The 22,861-nt window shown below is 53.7% G+C and overlaps 6 non-coding genes across 6 annotated transcripts; all 6 read left to right on the forward strand.

Moving 5' to 3' along the window:
• Positions 1–2,000: 2,000 nt before the first annotated feature.
• Positions 2,001–2,119, forward strand: LOC138558780 (5S ribosomal RNA). The gene has a single exon (XR_011298899.1). It is a non-coding gene; the product is annotated as a 5S ribosomal RNA (ribosomal RNA).
• A 5,615-nt stretch (positions 2,120–7,734) lies between these two features.
• LOC138558782 (5S ribosomal RNA) lies at positions 7,735–7,853 on the forward strand. Its single transcript, XR_011298901.1, has one exon. It is a non-coding gene; the product is annotated as a 5S ribosomal RNA (ribosomal RNA).
• Positions 7,854–10,978: 3,125 nt separating this feature from the next.
• Positions 10,979–11,097, forward strand: LOC138558783 (5S ribosomal RNA). The gene has a single exon (XR_011298902.1). It is a non-coding gene; the product is annotated as a 5S ribosomal RNA (ribosomal RNA).
• Positions 11,098–15,521: 4,424 nt separating this feature from the next.
• Positions 15,522–15,640, forward strand: LOC138559007 (5S ribosomal RNA). Its single transcript, XR_011299125.1, has one exon. It is a non-coding gene; the product is annotated as a 5S ribosomal RNA (ribosomal RNA).
• A 2,789-nt stretch (positions 15,641–18,429) lies between these two features.
• On the forward strand, positions 18,430–18,548 carry LOC138558784 (5S ribosomal RNA). Its single transcript, XR_011298903.1, has one exon. It is a non-coding gene; the product is annotated as a 5S ribosomal RNA (ribosomal RNA).
• A 3,122-nt stretch (positions 18,549–21,670) lies between these two features.
• Positions 21,671–21,789, forward strand: LOC138559008 (5S ribosomal RNA). The gene has a single exon (XR_011299126.1). It is a non-coding gene; the product is annotated as a 5S ribosomal RNA (ribosomal RNA).
• The last annotated feature ends 1,072 nt before the right edge of the window (positions 21,790–22,861 follow it).

A 22,861-nucleotide genomic window follows, 5' to 3' on the forward strand; every position in this document is an offset into this window, starting at 1 on the left:
AACATCGCCCTCTGCCTTCCAAAGAGTCGAGGAGTCCCCAGCAGGAAAATTGTGTGTGTGTTTATTTCTTCTTTTTTAGAGATGCTTTCTATTTTTGTAAGGAAACGACGCCTGGGTGAGTGCTAGTGTGGCGTGAGCTAAATTTACAGGCATCTTCTTTGCAAACTTTTGCCAAACCAACTTGGAGCAGCAGTGGGGTAGAGAGTCAGCCTTCTGCTGATGCCTGCCTGGGCTGGGCTGGTCTGGGGGCCTCAGCTGCTGTTACTGGGCCTGCTTCTTTCCTGGACTTGTAGGCCACCAGCCCGAGAAGATAAGGGCCTCAACCAACATCGCCCTCTGCCTTCCAAAGAGTCGAGGTGTCCCCAGCAGGAAAATTGTGTGTGTGTATTTCTTCTTTTTTTAGAGATGCTTTCTATTTTTGTAAGGAACCGACGCCTGGGTGAGTGCTAGTGTGGCTTGAGGTAAATTTACGGGCAGCTTCTTTGCAAACTTTTGCCAAACCAACTTGGGGCAGCACTGGGGTAGAGAGTCAGCCTTCCGCTGATGCCTGCCTAGGCGTGGCTGGGCTGGGGGCCTCAGTTGCTGTTACTGGGCCTGCTTCTTTCCTGGACTTGTAGGCCGCCAGCCTGAGAAGGTAAGGCCTCAACCAACATCGCCCTCTGCCTTCCAAAGAGTCGAGGAGACCGCAGCAGGAAAATTGTGTGTGTGTTTATTTCTTCTTTTTTTAGAGGTGCTTTCTATTTTTGTAAGGAACTGACGCCTGGGTGAGTGCTAGTGTGGCGTGAGTTAAATTTACAGGCATCTTCTTTGCAAACTTTTGCCAAACCAACTTGGGGCAGCAGTGGGGTAGAGAGTCAGCCTTCTGCTGATGCCTGCCTAGGCGTGGCTGGGCTGGGGGCCTCAGCTGCTGTTACTGGGCCTGCTTCTTTCCTGGACTTGTAGGCCACCAGCCGGAGAAAGTAAGGGCCTCAACCAACATCGCCCTCTGCCTTCCAAAGAGTCGAGGAGTCCCCAGCAGGAAAATTGTGTGTGTGTTTATTTCTTCTTTTTTAGAGATGCTTTCTATTTTTGTAAGGAACCGACGCCTGGGTGAGTGCTAGTGTGGCTTGAGGTAAATTTACGGGCAGCTTCTTTGCAAACTTTTGCCAAAACAACTTGGGGCAGCACTGGGGTAGAGAGTCAGCCTTCCGCTGATGCCTGCCTAGGCGTGGCTGGGCTGGGGGCCTCAGTTGCTGTTACTGGGCCTGCTTCTTTCCTGGACTTGTAGGCCGCCAGCCTGAGAAGGTAAGGCCTCAACCAACATCGCCCTCTGCCTTCCAAAGAGTCGAGGAGACCGCAGCAGGAAAATTGTGTGTGTGTTTATTTCTTCTTTTTTTAGAGGTGCTTTCTATTTTTGTAAGGAACTGACGCCTGGGTGAGTGCTAGTGTGGCTTGAGGTAAATTCACGGGCAGCTTCTTTGCAAACTTTTGCCAAACCAACTTGGGGCAGCAGTGGGGTAGAGAGTCAGCCTTAAGCTGATGCCTGCCTGGGCTGGGCTGGGCTGGGGGCCTCAGCTGCTGTTACTGGGCCTGCTTCTTTCCTGGACTTGTAGGTCACCAGCCCGATATGGTAAGGGCCTCAACCAACATCACCCTCTGCCTTCCAAAGCGTCGAGGAGCCCCCAGCAGGAAAATTGTGTGTGTGTTTATTTCCATCTTTCTTTCCGAGTTTTTTTTTAAAGTTTTGTAAGGAACGGATGCTTGGGTGAGTGAGTGCAAGTGTGGCTTGGCCTGAATTTACAGACACTTTCTTTGCAAACATGAGTAGGCAAGTGGGTATTTCAAAAGTGGGTGCATGGAGCTGCTCGTTGCTTTTCCAAGCTGGCAGCTGTGGCTCCTGAGCTTGAGGCAAAAAGAAGGGCAGAAGCACACTGCAGAGGACAGCGTTCAGCCTTGCAAGAGGGCAGTGGACGTCGGAGGAGCCGACACAGCACAAGAGGCTCGGAATCGGCGCACTCTTCGCCTACGGCCATACCACCCTGAATGCGCCCGATCTCGTCCGATCTCGGAAGCTAAGCAGGGTCGGGCCTGGTTAGTACTTGGATGGGAGACCGCCTGGGAATACCAGGTGCTGTAGGCATTTTGCTACTCTGTGCCCGATAGGCGGCGTTCGTCTTCTCCGTCTTTAACTACATTTTTCCTCCATTCCGCTTTTAATTTTAACAAACACGGCGCGTGAAAAAGGCACAGGGGCAGACAGCAGCCCTCGCTCCAATGCAGAGCCCCGTCAGAGGCGGACACGTTGTCGCCAAACTAACTTGGAGCAGCAGCAGCAGCAGCAGGAGACTGAAGCCAGGGCAGCAGCTTGCCGCCTCGGGTGGGTGGATGCAGCCAGAAAGGGCCACTCGTGTCCCTGGCAAAGCACCTCCAGCGTCTCCCCGTTTTCTCTCCAGTGGACGCGCAAGGCCCCCTACAGCTAGGGGAGGCAAGTGGATGGGCCTCATCTGCATATGTGGGCTCTAGAGGAAGAGTGCACCCTGGGAGACAAGGGGACACCTGGAGCGGGAAGTGCTCACGGGGGAGAAGTGCCTACAAGAGGCAGGAAGGGAGGGAGGCCACATCATGCCTCTCCATAGCCAGGCCTCTGGATGATGGGGCAGAAGCGGCCGTCACCCTAAGCTTCCTAGAAGTCCCAGCTGGGCCCCATGCTACCTAATATCTCGCCTGATCGAGCCTGGTCGAGCACTGGTCGAGCCTTCAGCCAAGGGACACAGGAGCTCCCGCCCCAAGACATTATACACCAGTCTGTGCTGTATGGACTCTTTGCACAGACCCACACAGTAGAGGCAATCCAGAACTGCTGGAGGATCCTCTGCTGCCTGAAGGACATTCTCCTCTACGCAAGGAAACGCCTGGTCCTCAATAATGAGCTGCTGACAACCGAAGCCTGCCGCAGGATGGTCCACGGCCTGCTAAGAGACTACGAAATCAAGGACAGCCTGGAAGATGGGGGCCCTGAGTAAAACCCCCAGCCCAGGCAATCATCCAAAAATAAAATAAAGGAAAAGAGAACTCTTAGCCTACTCAGGCAAAACACGAACACTTTGTAAACCACAGACTCTGAACAGAAAATATATATGTACCCACCCAAATGCCCAAAGTAAAATTGAAACCACCCCTTCTGCTTTGAGGGGGGAATGTAATTGCCACAAAAGTCTTCTTATTGAATTGAATTTATTACCCTTGTATCATCTTTAAGCACTTAATAAAGATATTTTTACAAAAAAAAAAAAAAAAAAAAAAAAAGGGACACAGGAGCCAAGGGGTCTGGCCTCGAGCCTTCAACCGAGGGACCCAGGAGCCCAGGGTCTGGCCTCAGTGCTTCCCAAGTCGGCCTTCAGCTGAAGCCTGCCTGGGCTGGGAGCCTCAGCTGCTGTTCCTGGGTGTGCTTCTTTCCTGCATGTGAAGGCCACCAGCGGCGAAGGTTGCCCTCCGCCTTCCAAGGAGTCGAGGGGATAGAAGCAGGAAAATTGTGTGTGTGTTTATTTCTTCTTTTTTAGAGATTCTTTCTATTTTTGTAAGGAACTGACGCTTGGGTGAGTGCTAGTGTGGCTTGAGGTAAATTCACGGGCAGCTTCTTTGCAAACTTTTGCCAAACCAACTTGGGGCAGCAGTGGGGTAGAGAGTCAGCCTTCTGCTGATGCCTGCCTAGGCGTGGCTGGGCTGGGGGCCTCAGCTGCTGTTACTGGGCCTGCTTCTTTCCTGGACTTGTAGGCCACCAGCCGGAGAAAGTAAGGGCCTCAACCAACATCGCCCTCTGCCTTCCAAAGAGTCGAGGAGTCCCCAGCAGGAAAATTGTGTGTGTGTTTATTTCTTCTTTTTTAGAGATGCTTTCTATTTTTGTAAGGAAACGACGCCTGGGTGAGTGCTAGTGTGGCGTGAGCTAAATTTACAGGCATCTTCTTTGCAAACTTTTGCCAAACCAACTTGGAGCAGCAGTGGGGTAGAGAGTCAGCCTTCTGCTGATGCCTGCCTGGGCTGGGCTGGTCTGGGGGCCTCAGCTGCTGTTACTGGGCCTGCTTCTTTCCTGGACTTGTAGGCCACCAGCCCGAGAAGGTAAGGGCCTCAACCAACATCGCCCTCTGCCTTCCAAAGAGTCGAGGTGTCCCCAGCAGGAAAATTGTGTGTGTGTATTTCTTCTTTTTTTAGAGATGCTTTCTATTTTTGTAAGGAACCGACGCCTGGGTGAGTGCTAGTGTGGCTTGAGGTAAATTTACGGGCAGCTTCTTTGCAAACTTTTGCCAAAACAACTTGGGGCAGCACTGGGGTAGAGAGTCAGCCTTCCGCTGATGCCTGCCTAGGCGTGGCTGGGCTGGGGGCCTCAGTTGCTGTTACTGGGCCTGCTTCTTTCCTGGACTTGTAGGCCGCCAGCCTGAGAAGGTAAGGCCTCAACCAACATCGCCCTCTGCCTTCCAAAGAGTCGAGGAGACCGCAGCAGGAAAATTGTGTGTGTGTTTATTTCTTCTTTTTTTAGAGGTGCTTTCTATTTTTGTAAGGAACTGACGCCTGGGTGAGTGCTAGTGTGGCGTGAGTTAAATTTACAGGCATCTTCTTTGCAAACTTTTGCCAAACCAACTTGGGGCAGCAGTGGGGTAGAGAGTCAGCCTTCTGCTGATGCCTGCCTAGGCGTGGCTGGGCTGGGGGCCTCAGCTGCTGTTACTGGGCCTGCTTCTTTCCTGGACTTGTAGGCCACCAGCCGGAGAAAGTAAGGGCCTCAACCAACATCGCCCTCTGCCTTCCAAAGAGTCGAGGAGTCCCCAGCAGGAAAATTGTGTGTGTGTTTATTTCTTCTTTTTTAGAGATGCTTTCTATTTTTGTAAGGAACCGACGCCTGGGTGAGTGCTAGTGTGGCTTGAGGTAAATTTACGGGCAGCTTCTTTGCAAACTTTTGCCAAAACAACTTGGGGCAGCACTGGGGTAGAGAGTCAGCCTTCCGCTGATGCCTGCCTAGGCGTGGCTGGGCTGGGGGCCTCAGTTGCTGTTACTGGGCCTGCTTCTTTCCTGGACTTGTAGGCCGCCAGCCTGAGAAGGTAAGGCCTCAACCAACATCGCCCTCTGCCTTCCAAAGAGTCGAGGAGACCGCAGCAGGAAAATTGTGTGTGTGTTTATTTCTTCTTTTTTTAGAGGTGCTTTCTATTTTTGTAAGGAACTGACGCCTGGGTGAGTGCTAGTGTGGCGTGAGTTAAATTTACAGGCATCTTCTTTGCAAACTTTTGCCAAACCAACTTGGGGCAGCAGTGGGGTAGAGAGTCAGCCTTCTGCTGATGCCTGCCTAGGCGTGGCTGGGCTGGGGGCCTCAGCTGCTGTTACTGGGCCTGCTTCTTTCCTGGACTTGTAGGCCACCAGCCGGAGAAAGTAAGGGCCTCAACCAACATCGCCCTCTGCCTTCCAAAGAGTCGAGGAGTCCCCAGCAGGAAAATTGTGTGTGTGTTTATTTCTTCTTTTTTAGAGATGCTTTCTATTTTTGTAAGGAACCGACGCCTGGGTGAGTGCTAGTGTGGCTTGAGGTAAATTTACGGGCAGCTTCTTTGCAAACTTTTGCCAAAACAACTTGGGGCAGCACTGGGGTAGAGAGTCAGCCTTCCGCTGATGCCTGCCTAGGCGTGGCTGGGCTGGGGGCCTCAGTTGCTGTTACTGGGCCTGCTTCTTTCCTGGACTTGTAGGCCGCCAGCCTGAGAAGGTAAGGCCTCAACCAACATCGCCCTCTGCCTTCCAAAGAGTCGAGGAGACCGCAGCAGGAAAATTGTGTGTGTGTTTATTTCTTCTTTTTTTAGAGGTGCTTTCTATTTTTGTAAGGAACTGACGCCTGGGTGAGTGCTAGTGTGGCTTGAGGTAAATTCACGGGCAGCTTCTTTGCAAACTTTTGCCAAACCAACTTGGGGCAGCAGTGGGGTAGAGAGTCAGCCTTAAGCTGATGCCTGCCTGGGCTGGGCTGGGCTGGGGGCCTCAGCTGCTGTTACTGGGCCTGCTTCTTTCCTGGACTTGTAGGTCACCAGCCCGATATGGTAAGGGCCTCAACCAACATCACCCTCTGCCTTCCAAAGCGTCGAGGAGCCCCCAGCAGGAAAATTGTGTGTGTGTATTTCTTCTTTTTTTAGAGATGCTTTCTATTTTTGTAAGGAACCGACGCCTGGGTGAGTGCTAGTGTGGCTTGAGGTAAATTTACGGGCAGCTTCTTTGCAAACTTTTGCCAAACCAACTTGGGGCAGCACTGGGGTAGAGAGTCAGCCTTCCGCTGATGCCTGCCTAGGCGTGGCTGGGCTTGGGGCCTCAGTTGCTGTTACTGGGCCTGCTTCTTTCCTGGACTTGTAGGCCGCCAGCCTGAGAAGGTAAGGCCTCAACCAACATCGCCCTCTGCCTTCCAAAGAGTCGAGGAGACCGCAGCAGGAAAATTGTGTGTGTGTTTATTTCTTCTTTTTTTAGAGGTGCTTTCTATTTTTGTAAGGAACTGACGCCTGGGTGAGTGCTAGTGTGGCGTGAGTTAAATTTACAGGCATCTTCTTTGCAAACTTTTGCCAAACCAACTTGGGGCAGCAGTGGGGTAGAGAGTCAGCCTTCTGCTGATGCCTGCCTAGGCGTGGCTGGGCTGGGGGCCTCAGCTGCTGTTACTGGGCCTGCTTCTTTCCTGGACTTGTAGGCCACCAGCCGGAGAAAGTAAGGGCCTCAACCAACATCGCCCTCTGCCTTCCAAAGAGTCGAGGAGTCCCCAGCAGGAAAATTGTGTGTGTGTTTATTTCTTCTTTTTTAGAGATGCTTTCTATTTTTGTAAGGAACCGACGCCTGGGTGAGTGCTAGTGTGGCTTGAGGTAAATTTACGGGCAGCTTCTTTGCAAACTTTTGCCAAAACAACTTGGGGCAGCACTGGGGTAGAGAGTCAGCCTTCCGCTGATGCCTGCCTAGGCGTGGCTGGGCTGGGGGCCTCAGTTGCTGTTACTGGGCCTGCTTCTTTCCTGGACTTGTAGGCCGCCAGCCTGAGAAGGTAAGGCCTCAACCAACATCGCCCTCTGCCTTCCAAAGAGTCGAGGAGACCGCAGCAGGAAAATTGTGTGTGTGTTTATTTCTTCTTTTTTTAGAGGTGCTTTCTATTTTTGTAAGGAACTGACGCCTGGGTGAGTGCTAGTGTGGCTTGAGGTAAATTCACGGGCAGCTTCTTTGCAAACTTTTGCCAAACCAACTTGGGGCAGCAGTGGGGTAGAGAGTCAGCCTTAAGCTGATGCCTGCCTGGGCTGGGCTGGGCTGGGGGCCTCAGCTGCTGTTACTGGGCCTGCTTCTTTCCTGGACTTGTAGGTCACCAGCCCGATATGGTAAGGGCCTCAACCAACATCACCCTCTGCCTTCCAAAGCGTCGAGGAGCCCCCAGCAGGAAAATTGTGTGTGTGTTTATTTCCATCTTTCTTTCCGAGTTTTTTTTAAAAGTTTTGTAAGGAACGGATGCTTGGGTGAGTGAGTGCAAGTGTGGCTTGGCCTGAATTTACAGACACTTTCTTTGCAAACATGAGTAGGCAAGTGGGTATTTCAAAAGTGGGTGCATGGAGCTGCTCGTTGCTTTTCCAAGCTGGCAGCTGTGGCTCCTGAGCTTGAGGCAAAAAGAAGGGCAGAAGCACACTGCAGAGGACAGCGTTCAGCCTTGCAAGAGGGCAGTGGACGTCGGAGGAGCCGACACAGCACAAGAGGCTCGGAATCGGCGCACTCTTCGCCTACGGCCATACCACCCTGAATGCGCCCGATCTCGTCCGATCTCGGAAGCTAAGCAGGGTCGGGCCTGGTTAGTACTTGGATGGGAGACCGCCTGGGAATACCAGGTGCTGTAGGCATTTTGCTACTCTGTGCCCGATAGGCGGCGTTCGTCTTCTCCGTCTTGAACTACATTTTTCCTCCATTCCGCTTTTAATTTTAACAAACACGGCGCGTGAAAAAGGCACAGGGGCAGACAGCAGCCCTCGCTCCAATGCAGAGCCCCGTCAGAGGCGGACACGTTGTCGCCAAACTAACTTGGAGCAGCAGCAGCAGCAGCAGGAGACTGAAGCCAGGGCAGCAGCTTGCCGCCTCGGGTGGGTGGATGCAGCCAGAAAGGGCCACTCGTGTCCCTGGCAAAGCACCTCCAGCGTCTCCCCGTTTTCTCTCCAGTGGACGCGCAAGGCCCCCTACAGCTAGGGGAGGCAAGTGGATGGGCCTCATCTGCATATGTGGGCTCTAGAGGAAGAGTGCACCCTGGGAGACAAGGGGACACCTGGAGCGGGAAGTGCTCACGGGGGAGAAGTGCCTACAAGAGGCAGGAAGGGAGGGAGGCCACATCATGCCTCTCCATAGCCAGGCCTCTGGATGATGGGGCAGAAGCGGCCGTCACCCTAAGCTTCCTAGAAGTCCCAGCTGGGCCCCATGCTACCTAATATCTCGCCTGATCGAGCCTGGTCGAGCACTGGTCGAGCCTTCAGCCAAGGGACACAGGAGCCAAGGGGTCTGGCCTCGAGCCTTCAACCGAGGGACCCAGGAGCCCAGGGTCTGGCCTCAGTGCTTCCCAAGTCGGCCTTCAGCTGAAGCCTGCCTGGGCTGGGAGCCTCAGCTGCTGTTCCTGGGTGTGCTTCTTTCCTGCATGTGAAGGCCACCAGCGGCGAAGGTTGCCCTCCGCCTTCCAAGGAGTCGAGGGGATAGAAGCAGGAAAATTGTGTGTGTGTTTATTTCTTCTTTTTTAGAGATTCTTTCTATTTTTGTAAGGAACTGACGCCTGGGTGAGTGCTAGTGTGGCTTGAGGTAAATTCACGGGCAGCTTCTTTGCAAACTTTTGCCAAACCAACTTGGGGCAGCAGTGGGGTAGAGAGTCAGCCTTCTGCTGATGCCTGCCTAGGCGTGGCTGGGCTGGGGGCCTCAGCTGCTGTTACTGGGCCTGCTTCTTTCCTGGACTTGTAGGCCACCAGCCGGAGAAAGTAAGGGCCTCAACCAACATCGCCCTCTGCCTTCCAAAGAGTCGAGGAGTCCCCAGCAGGAAAATTGTGTGTGTGTTTATTTCTTCTTTTTTAGAGATGCTTTCTATTTTTGTAAGGAAACGACGCCTGGGTGAGTGCTAGTGTGGCGTGAGCTAAATTTACAGGCATCTTCTTTGCAAACTTTTGCCAAACCAACTTGGAGCAGCAGTGGGGTAGAGAGTCAGCCTTCTGCTGATGCCTGCCTGGGCTGGGCTGGTCTGGGGGCCTCAGCTGCTGTTACTGGGCCTGCTTCTTTCCTGGACTTGTAGGCCACCAGCCCGAGAAGGTAAGGGCCTCAACCAACATCGCCCTCTGCCTTCCAAAGAGTCGAGGTGTCCCCAGCAGGAAAATTGTGTGTGTGTATTTCTTCTTTTTTTAGAGATGCTTTCTATTTTTGTAAGGAACCGACGCCTGGGTGAGTGCTAGTGTGGCTTGAGGTAAATTTACGGGCAGCTTCTTTGCAAACTTTTGCCAAACCAACTTGGGGCAGCACTGGGGTAGAGAGTCAGCCTTCCGCTGATGCCTGCCTAGGCGTGGCTGGGCTGGGGGCCTCAGTTGCTGTTACTGGGCCTGCTTCTTTCCTGGACTTGTAGGCCGCCAGCCTGAGAAGGTAAGGCCTCAACCAACATCGCCCTCTGCCTTCCAAAGAGTCGAGGAGACCGCAGCAGGAAAATTGTGTGTGTGTTTATTTCTTCTTTTTTTAGAGGTGCTTTCTATTTTTGTAAGGAACTGACGCCTGGGTGAGTGCTAGTGTGGCGTGAGTTAAATTTACAGGCATCTTCTTTGCAAACTTTTGCCAAACCAACTTGGGGCAGCAGTGGGGTAGAGAGTCAGCCTTCTGCTGATGCCTGCCTAGGCGTGGCTGGGCTGGGGGCCTCAGCTGCTGTTACTGGGCCTGCTTCTTTCCTGGACTTGTAGGCCACCAGCCGGAGAAAGTAAGGGCCTCAACCAACATCGCCCTCTGCCTTCCAAAGAGTCGAGGAGTCCCCAGCAGGAAAATTGTGTGTGTGTTTATTTCTTCTTTTTTAGAGATGCTTTCTATTTTTGTAAGGAACCGACGCCTGGGTGAGTGCTAGTGTGGCTTGAGGTAAATTTACGGGCAGCTTCTTTGCAAACTTTTGCCAAAACAACTTGGGGCAGCACTGGGGTAGAGAGTCAGCCTTCCGCTGATGCCTGCCTAGGCGTGGCTGGGCTGGGGGCCTCAGTTGCTGTTACTGGGCCTGCTTCTTTCCTGGACTTGTAGGCCGCCAGCCTGAGAAGGTAAGGCCTCAACCAACATCGCCCTCTGCCTTCCAAAGAGTCGAGGAGACCGCAGCAGGAAAATTGTGTGTGTGTTTATTTCTTCTTTTTTTAGAGGTGCTTTCTATTTTTGTAAGGAACTGACGCCTGGGTGAGTGCTAGTGTGGCTTGAGGTAAATTCACGGGCAGCTTCTTTGCAAACTTTTGCCAAACCAACTTGGGGCAGCAGTGGGGTAGAGAGTCAGCCTTAAGCTGATGCCTGCCTGGGCTGGGCTGGGCTGGGGGCCTCAGCTGCTGTTACTGGGCCTGCTTCTTTCCTGGACTTGTAGGTCACCAGCCCGATATGGTAAGGGCCTCAACCAACATCACCCTCTGCCTTCCAAAGCGTCGAGGAGCCCCCAGCAGGAAAATTGTGTGTGTGTTTATTTCCATCTTTCTTTCCGAGTTTTTTTTTAAAGTTTTGTAAGGAACGGATGCTTGGGTGAGTGAGTGCAAGTGTGGCTTGGCCTGAATTTACAGACACTTTCTTTGCAAACATGAGTAGGCAAGTGGGTATTTCAAAAGTGGGTGCATGGAGCTGCTCGTTGCTTTTCCAAGCTGGCAGCTGTGGCTCCTGAGCTTGAGGCAAAAAGAAGGGCAGAAGCACACTGCAGAGGACAGCGTTCAGCCTTGCAAGAGGGCAGTGGACGTCGGAGGAGCCGACACAGCACAAGAGGCTCGGAATCGGCGCACTCTTCGCCTACGGCCATACCACCCTGAATGCGCCCGATCTCGTCCGATCTCGGAAGCTAAGCAGGGTCGGGCCTGGTTAGTACTTGGATGGGAGACCGCCTGGGAATACCAGGTGCTGTAGGCATTTTGCTACTCTGTGCCCGATAGGCGGCGTTCGTCTTCTCCGTCTTGAACTACATTTTTCCTCCATTCCGCTTTTAATTTTAACAAACACGGCGCGTGAAAAAGGCACAGGGGCAGACAGCAGCCCTCGCTCCAATGCAGAGCCCCGTCAGAGGCGGACACGTTGTCGCCAAACTAACTTGGAGCAGCAGCAGCAGCAGCAGGAGACTGAAGCCAGGGCAGCAGCTTGCCGCCTCGGGTGGGTGGATGCAGCCAGAAAGGGCCACTCGTGTCCCTGGCAAAGCACCTCCAGCGTCTCCCCGTTTTCTCTCCAGTGGACGCGCAAGGCCCCCTACAGCTAGGGGAGGCAAGTGGATGGGCCTCATCTGCATATGTGGGCTCTAGAGGAAGAGTGCACCCTGGGAGACAAGGGGACACCTGGAGCGGGAAGTGCTCACGGGGGAGAAGTGCCTACAAGAGGCAGGAAGGGAGGGAGGCCACATCATGCCTCTCCATAGCCAGGCCTCTGGATGATGGGGCAGAAGCGGCCGTCACCCTAAGCTTCCTAGAAGTCCCAGCTGGGCCCCATGCTACCTAATATCTCGCCTGATCGAGCCTGGTCGAGCACTGGTCGAGCCTTCAGCCAAGGGACACAGGAGCCAAGGGGTCTGGCCTCGAGCCTTCAACCGAGGGACCCAGGAGCCCAGGGTCTGGCCTCAGTGCTTCCCAAGTCGGCCTTCAGCTGAAGCCTGCCTGGGCTGGGAGCCTCAGCTGCTGTTCCTGGGTGTGCTTCTTTCCTGCATGTGAAGGCCACCAGCGGCGAAGGTTGCCCTCCGCCTTCCAAGGAGTCGAGGGGATAGAAGCAGGAAAATTGTGTGTGTGTTTATTTCTTCTTTTTTAGAGATTCTTTCTATTTTTGTAAGGAACTGACGCTTGGGTGAGTGCTAGTGTGGCTTGAGGTAAATTCACGGGCAGCTTCTTTGCAAACTTTTGCCAAACCAACTTGGGGCAGCAGTGGGGTAGAGAGTCAGCCTTCTGCTGATGCCTGCCTAGGCGTGGCTGGGCTGGGGGCCTCAGCTGCTGTTACTGGGCCTGCTTCTTTCCTGGACTTGTAGGCCACCAGCCGGAGAAAGTAAGGGCCTCAACCAACATCGCCCTCTGCCTTCCAAAGAGTCGAGGAGTCCCCAGCAGGAAAATTGTGTGTGTGTTTATTTCTTCTTTTTTAGAGATGCTTTCTATTTTTGTAAGGAAACGACGCCTGGGTGAGTGCTAGTGTGGCGTGAGCTAAATTTACAGGCATCTTCTTTGCAAACTTTTGCCAAACCAACTTGGAGCAGCAGTGGGGTAGAGAGTCAGCCTTCTGCTGATGCCTGCCTGGGCTGGGCTGGTCTGGGGGCCTCAGCTGCTGTTACTGGGCCTGCTTCTTTCCTGGACTTGTAGGCCACCAGCCCGAGAAGGTAAGGGCCTCAACCAACATCGCCCTCTGCCTTCCAAAGAGTCGAGGTGTCCCCAGCAGGAAAATTGTGTGTGTGTATTTCTTCTTTTTTTAGAGATGCTTTCTATTTTTGTAAGGAACCGACGCCTGGGTGAGTGCTAGTGTGGCTTGAGGTAAATTTACGGGCAGCTTCTTTGCAAACTTTTGCCAAACCAACTTGGGGCAGCACTGGGGTAGAGAGTCAGCCTTCCGCTGATGCCTGCCTAGGCGTGGCTGGGCTGGGGGCCTCAGTTGCTGTTACTGGGCCTGCTTCTTTCCTGGACTTGTAGGCCGCCAGCCTGAGAAGGTAAGGCCTCAACCAACATCGCCCTCTGCCTTCCAAAGAGTCGAGGAGAGCGCAGCAGGAAAATTGTGTGTGTGTTTATTTCTTCTTTTTTTAGAGGTGCTTTCTATTTTTGTAAGGAACTGACGCCTGGGTGAGTGCTAGTGTGGCGTGAGTTAAATTTACAGGCATCTTCTTTGCAAACTTTTGCCAAACCAACTTGGGGCAGCAGTGGGGTAGAGAGTCAGCCTTCTGCTGATGCCTGCCTAGGCGTGGCTGGGCTGGGGGCCTCAGCTGCTGTTACTGGGCCTGCTTCTTTCCTGGACTTGTAGGCCACCAGCCGGAGAAAGTAAGGGCCTCAACCAACATCGCCCTCTGCCTTCCAAAGAGTCGAGGAGTCCCCAGCAGGAAAATTGTGTGTGTGTTTATTTCTTCTTTTTTAGAGATGCTTTCTATTTTTGTAAGGAACCGACGCCTGGGTGAGTGCTAGTGTGGCTTGAGGTAAATTTACGGGCAGCTTCTTTGCAAACTTTTGCCAAAACAACTTGGGGCAGCACTGGGGTAGAGAGTCAGCCTTCCGCTGATGCCTGCCTAGGCGTGGCTGGGCTGGGGGCCTCAGTTGCTGTTACTGGGCCTGCTTCTTTCCTGGACTTGTAGGCCGCCAGCCTGAGAAGGTAAGGCCTCAACCAACATCGCCCTCTGCCTTCCAAAGAGTCGAGGAGACCGCAGCAGGAAAATTGTGTGTGTGTTTATTTCTTCTTTTTTTAGAGGTGCTTTCTATTTTTGTAAGGAACTGACGCCTGGGTGAGTGCTAGTGTGGCTTGAGGTAAATTCACGGGCAGCTTCTTTGCAAACTTTTGCCAAACCAACTTGGGGCAGCAGTGGGGTAGAGAGTCAGCCTTAAGCTGATGCCTGCCTGGGCTGGGCTGGGCTGGGGGCCTCAGCTGCTGTTCCTGGGCCTGCTTCTTTCCTGGACTTGTAGGTCACCAGCCCGATATGGTAAGGGCCTCAACCAACATCACCCTCTGCCTTCCAAAGCGTCGAGGAGCCCCCAGCAGGAAAATTGTGTGTGTGTATTTCTTCTTTTTTTAGAGATGCTTTCTATTTTTGTAAGGAACCGACGCCTGGGTGAGTGCTAGTGTGGCTTGAGGTAAATTTACGGGCAGCTTCTTTGCAAACTTTTGCCAAACCAACTTGGGGCAGCACTGGGGTAGAGAGTCAGCCTTCCGCTGATGCCTGCCTAGGCGTGGCTGGGCTGGGGGCCTCAGTTGCTGTTACTGGGCCTGCTTCTTTCCTGGACTTGTAGGCCGCCAGCCTGAGAAGGTAAGGCCTCAACCAACATCGCCCTCTGCCTTCCAAAGAGTCGAGGAGACCGCAGCAGGAAAATTGTGTGTGTGTTTATTTCTTCTTTTTTTAGAGGTGCTTTCTATTTTTGTAAGGAACTGACGCCTGGGTGAGTGCTAGTGTGGCGTGAGTTAAATTTACAGGCATCTTCTTTGCAAACTTTTGCCAAACCAACTTGGGGCAGCAGTGGGGTAGAGAGTCAGCCTTCTGCTGATGCCTGCCTAGGCGTGGCTGGGCTGGGGGCCTCAGCTGCTGTTACTGGGCCTGCTTCTTTCCTGGACTTGTAGGCCACCAGCCGGAGAAAGTAAGGGCCTCAACCAACATCGCCCTCTGCCTTCCAAAGAGTCGAGGAGTCCCCAGCAGGAAAATTGTGTGTGTGTTTATTTCTTCTTTTTTAGAGATGCTTTCTATTTTTGTAAGGAACCGACGCCTGGGTGAGTGCTAGTGTGGCTTGAGGTAAATTTACGGGCAGCTTCTTTGCAAACTTTTGCCAAAACAACTTGGGGCAGCACTGGGGTAGAGAGTCAGCCTTCCGCTGATGCCTGCCTAGGCGTGGCTGGGCTGGGGGCCTCAGTTGCTGTTACTGGGCCTGCTTCTTTCCTGGACTTGTAGGCCGCCAGCCTGAGAAGGTAAGGCCTCAACCAACATCGCCCTCTGCCTTCCAAAGAGTCGAGGAGACCGCAGCAGGAAAATTGTGTGTGTGTTTATTTCTTCTTTTTTTAGAGGTGCTTTCTATTTTTGTAAGGAACTGACGCCTGGGTGAGTGCTAGTGTGGCTTGAGGTAAATTCACGGGCAGCTTCTTTGCAAACTTTTGCCAAACCAACTTGGGGCAGCAGTGGGGTAGAGAGTCAGCCTTAAGCTGATGCCTGCCTGGGCTGGGCTGGGCTGGGGGCCTCAGCTGCTGTTACTGGGCCTGCTTCTTTCCTGGACTTGTAGGTCACCAGCCCGATATGGTAAGGGCCTCAACCAACATCACCCTCTGCCTTCCAAAGCGTCGAGGAGCCCCCAGCAGGAAAATTGTGTGTGTGTTTATTTCCATCTTTCTTTCCGAGTTTTTTTTAAAAGTTTTGTAAGGAACGGATGCTTGGGTGAGTGAGTGCAAGTGTGGCTTGGCCTGAATTTACAGACACTTTCTTTGCAAACATGAGTAGGCAAGTGGGTATTTCAAAAGTGGGTGCATGGAGCTGCTTGTTGCTTTTCCAAGCTGGCAGCTGTGGCTCCTGAGCTTGAGGCAAAAAGAAGGGCAGAAGCACACTGCAGAGGACAGCGTTCAGCCTTGCAAGAGGGCAGTGGACGTCGGAGGAGCCGACACAGCACAAGAGGCTCGGAATCGGCGCACTCTTCGCCTACGTCCATACCACCCTGAATGCGCCCGATCTCGTCCGATCTCGGAAGCTAAGCAGGGTCGGGCCTGGTTAGTACTTGGATGGGAGACCGCCTGGGAATACCAGGTGCTGTAGGCATTTTGCTACTCTGTGCCCGATAGGCGGCGTTCGTCTTCTCCGTCTTGAACTACATTTTTCCTCCATTCCGCTTTTAATTTTAACAAACACGGCGCGTGAAAAAGGCACAGGGGCAGACAGCAGCCCTCGCTCCAATGCAGAGCCCCGTCAGAGGCGGACACGTTGTCGCCAAACTAACTTGGAGCAGCAGCAGCAGCAGCAGGAGACTGAAGCCAGGGCAGCAGCTTGCCGCCTCGGGTGGGTGGATGCAGCCAGAAAGGGCCACTCGTGTCCCTGGCAAAGCACCTCCAGCGTCTCCCCGTTTTCTCTCCAGTGGACGCGCAAGGCCCCCTACAGCTAGGGGAGGCAAGTGGATGGGCCTCATCTGCATATGTGGGCTCTAGAGGAAGAGTGCACCCTGGGAGACAAGGGGACACCTGGAGCGGGAAGTGCTCACGGGGGAGAAGTGCCTACAAGAGGCAGGAAGGGAGGGAGGCCACATCATGCCTCTCCATAGCCAGGCCTCTGGATGATGGGGCAGAAGCGGCCGTCACCCTAAGCTTCCTAGAAGTCCCAGCTGGGCCCCATGCTACCTAATATCTCGCCTGATCGAGCCTGGTCGAGCCTTCAGCCAAGGGACACAGGAGCCAAGGGGTCTGGCCTCGAGCCTTCAACCGAGGGACCCAGGAGCCCAGGGTCTGGCCTCAGTGCTTCCCAAGTCGGCCTTCAGCTGAAGCCTGCCTGGGCTGGGAGCCTCAGCTGCTGTTCCTGGGTGTGCTTCTTTCCTGCATGTGAAGGCCACCAGCGGCGAAGGTTGCCCTCCGCCTTCCAAGGAGTCGAGGGGATAGAAGCAGGAAAATTGTGTGTGTGTTTATTTCTTCTTTTTTAGAGATTCTTTCTATTTTTGTAAGGAACTGACGCCTGGGTGAGTGCTAGTGTGGCTTGAGGTAAATTCACGGGCAGCTTCTTTGCAAACTTTTGCCAAACCAACTTGGGGCAGCAGTGGGGTAGAGAGTCAGCCTTCTGCTGATGCCTGCCTAGGCGTGGCTGGGCTGGGGGCCTCAGCTGCTGTTACTGGGCCTGCTTCTTTCCTGGACTTGTAGGCCACCAGCCGGAGAAAGTAAGGGCCTCAACCAACATCGCCCTCTGCCTTCCAAAGAGTCGAGGAGTCCCCAGCAGGAAAATTGTGTGTGTGTTTATTTCTTCTTTTTTAGAGATGCTTTCTATTTTTGTAAGGAAACGACGCCTGGGTGAGTGCTAGTGTGGCGTGAGCTAAATTTACAGGCATCTTCTTTGCAAACTTTTGCCAAACCAACTTGGAGCAGCAGTGGGGTAGAGAGTCAGCCTTCTGCTGATGCCTGCCTGGGCTGGGCTGGTCTGGGGGCCTCAGCTGCTGTTACTGGGCCTGCTTCTTTCCTGGACTTGTAGGCCACCAGCCCGAGAAGGTAAGGGCCTCAACCAACATCGCCCTCTGCCTTCCAAAGAGTCGAGGTGTCCCCAGCAGGAAAATTGTGTGTGTGTATTTCTTCTTTTTTTAGAGATGCTTTCTATTTTTGTAAGGAACCGACGCCTGGGTGAGTGCTAGTGTGGCTTGAGGTAAATTTACGGGCAGCTTCTTTGCAAACTTTTGCCAAACCAACTTGGGGCAGCAGTGGGGTAGAGAGTCAGCCTTCTGCTGATGCCTGCCTAGGCGTGGCTGGGCTGGGGGCCTCAGCTGCTGTTACTGGGCCTGCTTCTTTCCTGGACTTGTAGGCCACCAGCCGGAGAAAGTAAGGGCCTCAACCAACATCGCCCTCTGCCTTCCAAAGAGTCGAGGAGTCCCCAGCAGGAAAATTGTGTGTGTGTTTATTTCTTCTTTTTTAGAGATGCTTTCTATTTTTGTAAGGAACCGACGCCTGGGTGAGTGCTAGTGTGGCTTGAGGTAAATTTACGGGCAGCTTCTTTGCAAACTTTTGCCAAAACAACTTGGGGCAGCACTGGGGTAGAGAGTCAGCCTTCCGCTGATGCCTGCCTAGGCGTGGCTGGGCTGGGGGCCTCAGTTGCTGTTACTGGGCCTGCTTCTTTCCTGGACTTGTAGGCCGCCAGCCTGAGAAGGTAAGGCCTCAACCAACATCGCCCTCTGCCTTCCAAAGAGTCGAGGAGACCGCAGCAGGAAAATTGTGTGTGTGTTTATTTCTTCTTTTTTTAGAGGTGCTTTCTATTTTTGTAAGGAACTGACGCCTGGGTGAGTGCTAGTGTGGCTTGAGGTAAATTCACGGGCAGCTTCTTTGCAAACTTTTGCCAAACCAACTTGGGGCAGCAGTGGGGTAGAGAGTCAGCCTTAAGCTGATGCCTGCCTGGGCTGGGCTGGGCTGGGGGCCTCAGCTGCTGTTACTGGGCCTGCTTCTTTCCTGGACTTGTAGGTCACCAGCCCGATATGGTAAGGGCCTCAACCAACATCACCCTCTGCCTTCCAAAGCGTCGAGGAGCCCCCAGCAGGAAAATTGTGTGTGTGTTTATTTCCATCTTTCTTTCCGAGTTTTTTTTTAAAGTTTTGTAAGGAACGGATGCTTGGGTGAGTGAGTGCAAGTGTGGCTTGGCCTGAATTTACAGACACTTTCTTTGCAAACATGAGTAGGCAAGTGGGTATTTCAAAAGTGGGTGCATGGAGCTGCTCGTTGCTTTTCCAAGCTGGCAGCTGTGGCTCCTGAGCTTGAGGCAAAAAGAAGGGCAGAAGCACACTGCAGAGGACAGCGTTCAGCCTTGCAAGAGGGCAGTGGACGTCGGAGGAGCCGACACAGCACAAGAGGCTCGGAATCGGCGCACTCTTCGCCTACGGCCATACCACCCTGAATGCGCCCGATCTCGTCCGATCTCGGAAGCTAAGCAGGGTCGGGCCTGGTTAGTACTTGGATGGGAGACCGCCTGGGAATACCAGGTGCTGTAGGCATTTTGCTACTCTGTGCCCGATAGGCGGCGTTCGTCTTCTCCGTCTTGAACTACATTTTTCCTCCATTCCGCTTTTAATTTTAACAAACACGGCGCGTGAAAAAGGCACAGGGGCAGACAGCAGCCCTCGCTCCAATGCAGAGCCCCGTCAGAGGCGGACACGTTGTCGCCAAACTAACTTGGAGCAGCAGCAGCAGCAGGAGACTGAAGCCAGGGCAGCAGCTTGCCGCCTCGGGTGGGTGGATGCAGCCAGAAAGGGCCACTCGTGTCCCTGGCAAAGCACCTCCAGCGTCTCCCCGTTTTCTCTCCAGTGGACGCGCAAGGCCCCCTACAGCTAGGGGAGGCAAGTGGATGGGCCTCATCTGCATATGTGGGCTCTAGAGGAAGAGTGCACCCTGGGAGACAAGGGGACACCTGGAGCGGGAAGTGCTCACGGGGGAGAAGTGCCTACAAGAGGCAGGAAGGGAGGGAGGCCACATCATGCCTCTCCATAGCCAGGCCTCTGGATGATGGGGCAGAAGCGGCCGTCACCCTAAGCTTCCTAGAAGTCCCAGCTGGGCCCCATGCTACCTAATATCTCGCCTGATCGAGCCTGGTCGAGCACTGGTCGAGCCTTCAGCCAAGGGACACAGGAGCCAAGGGGTCTGGCCTCGAGCCTTCAACCGAGGGACCCAGGAGCCCAGGGTCTGGCCTCAGTGCTTCCCAAGTCGGCCTTCAGCTGAAGCCTGCCTGGGCTGGGAGCCTCAGCTGCTGTTCCTGGGTGTGCTTCTTTCCTGCATGTGAAGGCCACCAGCGGCGAAGGTTGCCCTCCGCCTTCCAAGGAGTCGAGGGGATAGAAGCAGGAAAATTGTGTGTGTGTTTATTTCTTCTTTTTTAGAGATTCTTTCTATTTTTGTAAGGAACTGACGCTTGGGTGAGTGCTAGTGTGGCTTGAGGTAAATTCACGGGCAGCTTCTTTGCAAACTTTTGCCAAACCAACTTGGGGCAGCAGTGGGGTAGAGAGTCAGCCTTCTGCTGATGCCTGCCTAGGCGTGGCTGGGCTGGGGGCCTCAGCTGCTGTTACTGGGCCTGCTTCTTTCCTGGACTTGTAGGCCACCAGCCGGAGAAAGTAAGGGCCTCAACCAACATCGCCCTCTGCCTTCCAAAGAGTCGAGGAGTCCCCAGCAGGAAAATTGTGTGTGTGTTTATTTCTTCTTTTTTAGAGATGCTTTCTATTTTTGTAAGGAAACGACGCCTGGGTGAGTGCTAGTGTGGCGTGAGCTAAATTTACAGGCATCTTCTTTGCAAACTTTTGCCAAACCAACTTGGAGCAGCAGTGGGGTAGAGAGTCAGCCTTCTGCTGATGCCTGCCTGGGCTGGGCTGGTCTGGGGGCCTCAGCTGCTGTTACTGGGCCTGCTTCTTTCCTGGACTTGTAGGCCACCAGCCCGAGAAGGTAAGGGCCTCAACCAACATCGCCCTCTGCCTTCCAAAGAGTCGAGGTGTCCCCAGCAGGAAAATTGTGTGTGTGTATTTCTTCTTTTTTTAGAGATGCTTTCTATTTTTGTAAGGAACCGACGCCTGGGTGAGTGCTAGTGTGGCTTGAGGTAAATTTACGGGCAGCTTCTTTGCAAACTTTTGCCAAACCAACTTGGGGCAGCACTGGGGTAGAGAGTCAGCCTTCCGCTGATGCCTGCCTAGGCGTGGCTGGGCTGGGGGCCTCAGTTGCTGTTACTGGGCCTGCTTCTTTCCTGGACTTGTAGGCCGCCAGCCTGAGAAGGTAAGGCCTCAACCAACATCGCCCTCTGCCTTCCAAAGAGTCGAGGAGACCGCAGCAGGAAAATTGTGTGTGTGTTTATTTCTTCTTTTTTTAGAGGTGCTTTCTATTTTTGTAAGGAACTGACGCCTGGGTGAGTGCTAGTGTGGCGTGAGTTAAATTTACAGGCATCTTCTTTGCAAACTTTTGCCAAACCAACTTGGGGCAGCAGTGGGGTAGAGAGTCAGCCTTCTGCTGATGCCTGCCTAGGCGTGGCTGGGCTGGGGGCCTCAGCTGCTGTTACTGGGCCTGCTTCTTTCCTGGACTTGTAGGCCACCAGCCGGAGAAAGTAAGGGCCTCAACCAACATCGCCCTCTGCCTTCCAAAGAGTCGAGGAGTCCCCAGCAGGAAAATTGTGTGTGTGTTTATTTCTTCTTTTTTAGAGATGCTTTCTATTTTTGTAAGGAACCGACGCCTGGGTGAGTGCTAGTGTGGCTTGAGGTAAATTTACGGGCAGCTTCTTTGCAAACTTTTGCCAAAACAACTTGGGGCAGCACTGGGGTAGAGAGTCAGCCTTCCGCTGATGCCTGCCTAGGCGTGGCTGGGCTGGGGGCCTCAGTTGCTGTTACTGGGCCTGCTTCTTTCCTGGACTTGTAGGCCGCCAGCCTGAGAAGGTAAGGCCTCAACCAACATCGCCCTCTGCCTTCCAAAGAGTCGAGGAGACCGCAGCAGGAAAATTGTGTGTGTGTTTATTTCTTCTTTTTTTAGAGGTGCTTTCTATTTTTGTAAGGAACTGACGCCTGGGTGAGTGCTAGTGTGGCTTGAGGTAAATTCACGGGCAGCTTCTTTGCAAACTTTTGCCAAACCAACTTGGGGCAGCAGTGGGGTAGAGAGTCAGCCTTAAGCTGATGCCTGCCTGGGCTGGGCTGGGCTGGGGGCCTCAGCTGCTGTTACTGGGCCTGCTTCTTTCCTGGACTTGTAGGTCACCAGCCCGATATGGTAAGGGCCTCAACCAACATCACCCTCTGCCTTCCAAAGCGTCGAGGAGCCCCCAGCAGGAAAATTGTGTGTGTGTTTATTTCCATCTTTCTTTCCGAGTTTTTTTTTAAAGTTTTGTAAGGAACGGATGCTTGGGTGAGTGAGTGCAAGTGTGGCTTGGCCTGAATTTACAGACACTTTCTTTGCAAACATGAGTAGGCAAGTGGGTATTTCAAAAGTGGGTGCATGGAGCTGCTCGTTGCTTTTCCAAGCTGGCAGCTGTGGCTCCTGAGCTTGAGGCAAAAAGAAGGGCAGAAGCACACTGCAGAGGACAGCGTTCAGCCTTGCAAGAGGGCAGTGGACGTCGGAGGAGCCGACACAGCACAAGAGGCTCGGAATCGGCGCACTCTTCGCCTACGGCCATACCACCCTGAATGCGCCCAATCTCGTCCGATCTCGGAAGCTAAGCAGGGTCGGGCCTGGTTAGTACTTGGATGGGAGACCGCCTGGGAATACCAGGTGCTGTAGGCATTTTGCTACTCTGTGCCCGATAGGCGGCGTTCGTCTTCTCCGTCTTGAACTACATTTTTCCTCCATTCCGCTTTTAATTTTAACAAACACGGCGCGTGAAAAAGGCACAGGGGCAGACAGCAGCCCTCGCTCCAATGCAGAGCCCCGTCAGAGGCGGACACGTTGTCGCCAAACTAACTTGGAGCAGCAGCAGCAGCAGCAGGAGACTGAAGCCAGGGCAGCAGCTTGCCGCCTCGGGTGGGTGGATGCAGCCAGAAAGGGCCACTCGTGTCCCTGGCAAAGCACCTCCAGCGTCTCCCCGTTTTCTCTCCAGTGGACGCGCAAGGCCCCCTACAGCTAGGGGAGGCAAGTGGATGGGCCTCATCTGCATATGTGGGCTCTAGAGGAAGAGTGCACCCTGGGAGACAAGGGGACACCTGGAGCGGGAAGTGCTCACGGGGGAGAAGTGCCTACAAGAGGCAGGAAGGGAGGGAGGCCACATCATGCCTCTCCATAGCCAGGCCTCTGGATGATGGGGCAGAAGCGGCCGTCACCCTAAGCTTCCTAGAAGTCCCAGCTGGGCCCCATGCTACCTAATATCTCGCCTGATCGAGCCTGGTCGAGCACTGGTCGAGCCTTCAGCCAAGGGACACAGGAGCCAAGGGGTCTGGCCTCGAGCCTTCAACCGAGGGACCCAGGAGCCCAGGGTCTGGCCTCAGTGCTTCCCAAGTCGGCCTTCAGCTGAAGCCTGCCTGGGCTGGGAGCCTCAGCTGCTGTTCCTGGGTGTGCTTCTTTCCTGCATGTGAAGGCCACCAGCGGCGAAGGTTGCCCTCCGCCTTCCAAGGAGTCGAGGGGATAGAAGCAGGAAAATTGTGTGTGTGTTTATTTCTTCTTTTTTAGAGATTCTTTCTATTTTTGTAAGGAACTGACGCTTGGGTGAGTGCTAGTGTGGCTTGAGGTAAATTCACGGGCAGCTTCTTTGCAAACTTTTGCCAAACCAACTTGGGGCAGCAGTGGGGTAGAGAGTCAGCCTTCTGCTGATGCCTGCCTAGGCGTGGCTGGGCTGGGGGCCTCAGCTGCTGTTACTGGGCCT

The sequence above is a fragment of the Ambystoma mexicanum genome, unplaced genomic scaffold (genome assembly GCF_040938575.1).
Source record: "Ambystoma mexicanum isolate Mex_15411 unplaced genomic scaffold, UKY_AmexF1_1 Mex_scaf34, whole genome shotgun sequence".
Taxonomy (NCBI): Eukaryota; Metazoa; Chordata; class Amphibia; order Caudata; family Ambystomatidae; genus Ambystoma; species Ambystoma mexicanum.